Genomic DNA, 6,376 nt, shown 5'->3' with positions numbered 1-6,376 from the left:
CCAAAGGAAATATCTTTGGGTATCTGTCAATGTATTTTTTACTGTCAGGCCAGCTATCTTCACCTTCACGTCCTGTTCAACTAGGAGGGTTAATTGAAGGCCAGACTCATTCAGTACTAAGCCTGGGGCACTCCTGCCCCCAATCCCCATTCTGCCAGACCCATCCATGAGGTCAGGGCCAGGCAGTGCTGGGGATGCACCTGGGCATCTCCAACAGTCATGTGGCTTTTTTTTCAGGCAACACCATGAACTACCAAACCAAAAACTTCTGCTTAAAAAATACCTAAAAATTTTGGATCACATGTAAAACCCATCCTTTTAGATGAGAATCTCTACTTTCTGTGTGCCATGACCTTTACGGCAGTCTATGGAAGCCTAGGGATTCCCTCTCAGAATGATATTCTTAAATGTTTTAAATACAACGATGAAGGAAACAAATAACTGTATTCCACCATCATGTAAATTTATTTTATTTTATTTTTTGAGATGGGGTCGCCTTATGTTGCCCAAGCTGGACTCCAATTCCTGGGCTCAAGAGGTTGTCCTGCCTCAGTTTCCCAAGTAGCTGAGACTACAAGCACTTTAAGTATTTAAAAAAATTCTGGTAGAGTAATATATAAATTTTTTTATATTAAGCCTTTTTAAAAATTGATATAGCTGTACATATTTTGGGGCCACATGTGATATTTTGATGTATACAATGTGTGATAATCAAATCAGGGTAATTGAGGTATCCAAAACCTCAAACATTTATCTTTTCTTCCTGCTGGGAACACTACAATTCTTCTCTTCTAGTTATTTTGAATTATATAATAAATTATTATTAACCATAATTTCTCTATTGTACTATTGAATATGAACTTTTACATTAATACATAAAACAAGATTTAGCAGCAGACAATAACAACCATAGCTTCGAACTAAAAGACAAATGTGAGGAAATATTCAGAATGCCACATAAAGAGACCAAGTGACAGAAAATATGAAAAAAGAGGTTAAGTAGCTTTGATGATAGAATGAGAAGGTCTGGCAGGCAAGTAATAGAAAGTGTAGCAGGAGGGAGCAGAGAACATTGAATAGAGGCATTGTCCAAAAAATGTTTTCTTATAATTAATGAAAGATGTGAATCCTTAAATCCAAGATGTCCAATAATATCCTAGCAGGATAAGAAAAAATAAATACGTGTCATAATACAACCACAGAACATAAAAGCCAAAGAAAGGTATTGTAATCAATTGAAAAAATCTTAATCAAGTGAAAGGTAAGGAAAGATTACCAACAAAGTCCTAACACCAAACTTCTTACCAGCAATGACAGAAGATAAAAGTAATTATCTTCAAAGTGTTGAGAAAACAGTAATTGACCACCCGGAATTCTATACCCAGTGAAACGATCACTCAAGAATGAGAGTTGCAATCGTCATGTTCAAATAAACACAAGGTAAACTTTTTATCATCGACTGACATGCTGAAATAACTCTCAGTGCATGTACTTGGGGAAAAGGAAATCATATCCAGGGGGAACCAGTGAAATATGAGATGAAATGGTGAAAAAAACTGGCAAATATGTGGGTAAATCCAAATGCTCTAATTGTACAAAGCAAGGGCAATGAGTGTTTTTGAGGACATTAAACCATGTGGAAATACGTACCGCTCCAAGATAATCTGAATAAAATTATTCTAAGTTTTCTTATTGCCAGAAAGGAAGGCATAAACATTGATTAACTCAATTATCCACAATTAGCCTGAAGTCAAGGGGATATATTAAAAATTTAATTGTAGACACTAAAATCATAGGACCAGAATGTACAGTTTCCAACCCCACAGAAAAGGCCAAAGGGGATATAAGGAAAACTAAGTCAATCTAGTAGAAAGTAGAAAAGGGAAAAAAATGATGCACAGAAAAAGAATGATAAATGATATAAAAAAAAGACTCTAGAAATAGATTCAAATATATCAGCAGTCACAATAAATCTAAATATATCAGTAAAACCAACAAAAAGCATTGTCTTATGGGATTAAAAGCAAAAGTAAAAACAGCAACCAGCTATACATTGTTTATAAAAGAAACAGCTAAGACAGTAAAGACTTGGAAAGATTAGAAGTACAAAGACAGAAAAATATAAGCCAAGCAAATACTGAGAACAAGCTTGTATGACCAAATTGCTGTCGGGCAGAAAACCTTTAAGGCAAATAGCACTGTCAGAAATAAAGAAGCTTACACCATCATGTGAAAAGATTTAATTAACAGGGAGCTAGAATAATTTTAAACTTGTATGCACTCATCATACCCCAAATCCACAATTACAGTGGAAGATTTTAACATGCTTCTCCCAGTAATTGAGAGCTGAAGCAGACAAAAGGTAAATAAGAACATGGATGATGAGAGTGACACAATTAACAACCTAGATCTAATGGTCATGCACAGAACCGCATCATTAGAGACTGCGTATCTTTTTCAAGCATTTACAAAAATTAATCACGTAATGAACAAGACCAAAAAGCAAGGCCTAGCAGTCACACAGGCATTGATGCAAGCAGGAAGAGGGAAGAGCAGGGGATCCTGGAACAAGGACAGAAAAATATAAGCCAGGCAAATACTGTGCATTTATCCAGGCAAATATGTTGGGTGGTGTCCACCCAAAATAGCTCCCTCCCCACAACTCACAACTCCAAGTAACTTGTCTCTCCTGGACTGAAACAGCTGCTCATAGCTAGAGTCCAGTGGTTTGTGAACAAGTATGTGAACAAGTCCTGGGGTCATCTGGATCTATCAGACAGACCAGTTTGTGGCTCTCTCTCCTACAATCAAGCAGCATCTAGAGAAGAGAGTCACAACCTGGGGGCAAGATCAAGACAGTTTTACATCCTTGGAGCCTCAGTGAGGCCGAGAGATTCCTGCCTGACAGGAAAGCTCCACAACCCTCCTTGAGCCCCTGTGCTTTAGCAAATAAAATGCCTTATCTAAGGAAGCCCAACAGCATGGGCAGAGCTCTCAGAACACACAATTAGTGTGATAGAACAGGGGTTGCCAAGTATGGCCCATGGGCCACGTCCAGATTACCATCTGTTTTTTATTTGTTTTTTAAAGATTCTATTTTTTAAGAGCAGTTTTAGGTTCACAGCAGAATTGAGAGGAAAACAGAGATTTCTCATATGCCCCCCACCCCACATGCACAGCCTCTCCCATAATCAACATCCTGCACCAGAGTGGAACATTTGCTACAGCTGACGAACCTGCAGGGACACATCATTATCACCCGGAGTCCATAGCTCACATTAGGGTTCACGCTTGGTGTTGTACATTCTATGGGTTTGGGACTGATACGGTTAGGCTTTGTGTCTCCAGCCAAATCTCATCTTGCATTGTAATCCTCATAATCCCCACGTGTTAAGAGAGAGACCAGGTGGAAGGAATTGAATCATGAGGGCAATTTCCCCCATGCTGTTCTCGTGAGACTGAGTTTTCATGAGATCTGATGGTTTTATAAGGGACTCTTCCCCCTACACGCAGCACTTCTTCCTTCCGCCTCGTGAAGAAAGTACCTTGCTTCCCCTTCCCCTTCTGCCATGATTGTAAGTTTCCTGAGGCCTCCCCAGCCATGCTGAACTGTGAGTCAAGTCAACCTCTTTCCTTTATAAATTACCCAGTCCCTAGCAGTTCTTTATAGCAGTGTGAAAACAGACAAATACAGGGACCAATACATAATGATATGTATCCATCACTGTGGCATCATACAGAGTAAAAATCCTCTGTCCTACCCTTAATCCCTGGTGACCACTGATCTTTTTACTGTTTCCACAGTTAGGCTTTTCTATAATGTTATATAGTTGGAATTGCATAGCATGTAACCTTTTCAAACTGGGTTTTTTTTTTTTTGCTTAGTAATATGCATTTAACATATAGTGCATGTCTTTTTAGCACTGAATAATATTAAATTGTCTGGAAGATCACTATTTATTCACGTATCTACTGAAGGTCATCAAGGTTGCTTCTGTGTTTTGGCAGTTATAAATAAAGCTGCTATAAACATCCATGTGCAGCGGCTATGAACATCCAGATGTTCTCAACTCTTTTATGTAAGTTCCAAGTAATGCAATTACTGGATGGTATCGTAAGAGTAGGTTTAGTTTTGTAAGATACCACCAAACTGTCTTCCAAAGTGGCTGTGCCATTTTGCATTCCCATCAGCAGTGAATGAGAGAGTTCCTGTTGCTTCACCTTCTCACCAGCATTTGATGTTGTCAGTGTTCTGGATTTGGGCCATTCTAACAGGTGCATAGTGGTTTCATTGTTTTAATCTGAATTTCCCTGATGACATAGATGAGGGACATCTTTTCATGTGCTTATTTGCCTTCTGTATATCTTCTGTGGTGAGGTGTCTGTTAAGGGTTTTGGCCTGTTTTTAAATCATGTTGTGGGCCAGGAACGGTGGTTCATGCCTGTAATCCCAGCACTTTGGGAGGCCGAGGTGGGTGGATCACTTGAGATCAGGAGTTCGAGACCAGCCTGGCCAACATGGTGAAACCCTATCTCCACTGAAAACACAAAAATTAGCCAGGCATGGTGGTGGGCTCCTGCAATCCCAGCTACTTGGGAGGCCGAGGCAGGAGAATCACTTGAACGAGAGGTGGCGGTTGCAGTGAGCCAAGATTTTGCACTGCCACTCCAAGCCTGGGTGACAACGAGACTCTGTCTCCAAAAAAAAAAAAAAATCAGGTTGTTTTCTCTATTGTAGAGTTTTTTGGTTTTGTTCTGTTTTTGTTTTTTCTGAGACAGGGTCTTGAAAAACAAAATCAGGCTGGAGTGAGTGGCGCCGATCTCGGCTCACTGCAAGCTCCGCCTCCCGGTGTTCACCGCCATTCTCCTGGCTCAACCTCCGAGTGCTGGGGACTACAGGCGCCCCCGCCACCGCCCGCTAAGTTTGCATTTTTAGTAGGATGGGGTTTCACCGTGTTAGCCAAGATGTTCGATCTCTGACTCATGATCTGCCCGCCTGAGCCTCCTAGTGCTGGGATTTACAGGCACTGTGAATACTGAGCCACTGTGCCGGTCTTCTTATTTACCAGAGTTTAAGAGTTCTTTACCACATTGTTGTTATAGGATGTGTAACAGTGTTAACAAGTTTTATCAGATATGTCTTTGGGCAAAGTATATTCTCCTAGTCTCTGCTTGTTTCTCATCTCTTGGAGTGTTTTCAGAGAGCAGAAGCTTTTAATTTTAATGAGTCCAGCTTACAGTTACCTTTCATGGATTGTGTCTTTGGTGTTACACCACAAAGTCAGCACTTACCCAAGGTCACCTCGGTGTTGGTCTATGTTACTCCTAAAAGTTTTACAGTGTCACATTTTGGTAGTAGGTGTATGATCCACTTTGAATTAACTTTGCAAAGGCTGTAAGATCTAGTCTAAATTCCCTTTTTTGCATGTGGATGTTAGGACTGTTTGTTGAAAACAATTTTCATCCTTCTATTTCCTTTCACCAGCAAAATTGAGAGAAAACGTGTCCTTTGCCAAAGATCAATTTGATATAGTTAGGTGAACCTTACTTCTAGGCCTTTCCATCACTTTTTTACAATAAAGTTTTATTGGAACACAGCCACTTGTCATCATTATAAATTTTCCATGGCTGCTTTTCACTCAATGGTGGGATTGAGTCATTGTGACAGAGACCAGATAGCCTGCAAACTTTATTGGCTCTTGCTGGAACCCAAAGATAAAAAGGCATCTGGAGACAGAAGAACATATTAAATACAAATATTGGCCAGTGTGATGGCCATGCCTGTAATCCAGCATTTGGGAGGCCAAGGTGGGCAAGATACTGAGGTCAGGAGTTTGAGACTAGCCTGGCCAATTGGTGAATGACTCTACTAAAAATACAACAAATTATGGGCATGGTGGCACATGCTGCTAATCCAGTACTCAGGAGGCTGAGGCGGAGGATCACTTGAACCTAGGAGGTGAGTCGCGTGAGCGAGATGGTGCCACTGCATCCAGCCTGGGTGTGAGGCAAGATCCATCTCCCAAAAAAAAAAAAAAATATATATACTTTATATTATATATATATAATATATTATATATATATAAAGGCATCTAAGGAGGTATAATAGTTCCAAAAAAAGCTTCTAAGAATAAAACAGAACAGTTTTGGAAAATAGTTTAAAATATCTACTTAAGTTGAATATGGTGGCTTACAAAAAGTACACAAATTCCTCCAGTCTCTGTTTCATGGTTTGCAGTATGATTTCTCTAGCTCTTCCCATCAAGAAGTGGAGTTTATTTCTCTGCTCTTCAGTCTGAGCCAGCAGTGGGTCCCATGTGAAATTCAGTGAAGTGACATAGTGGGCATTCCAAGGCCAGGCATCAAGAAGCCTTGT

Source organism: Rhinopithecus bieti, unplaced genomic scaffold (genome assembly GCF_001698545.2).
Source record: "Rhinopithecus bieti isolate Rb0 unplaced genomic scaffold, ASM169854v2 scaffold_53422, whole genome shotgun sequence".
Lineage (NCBI taxonomy): Eukaryota > Metazoa > Chordata > Mammalia > Primates > Cercopithecidae > Rhinopithecus > Rhinopithecus bieti.
The sequence above is the reverse complement of the archived record's forward strand: the minus strand, read 5'-3'. Positions refer to the sequence as shown.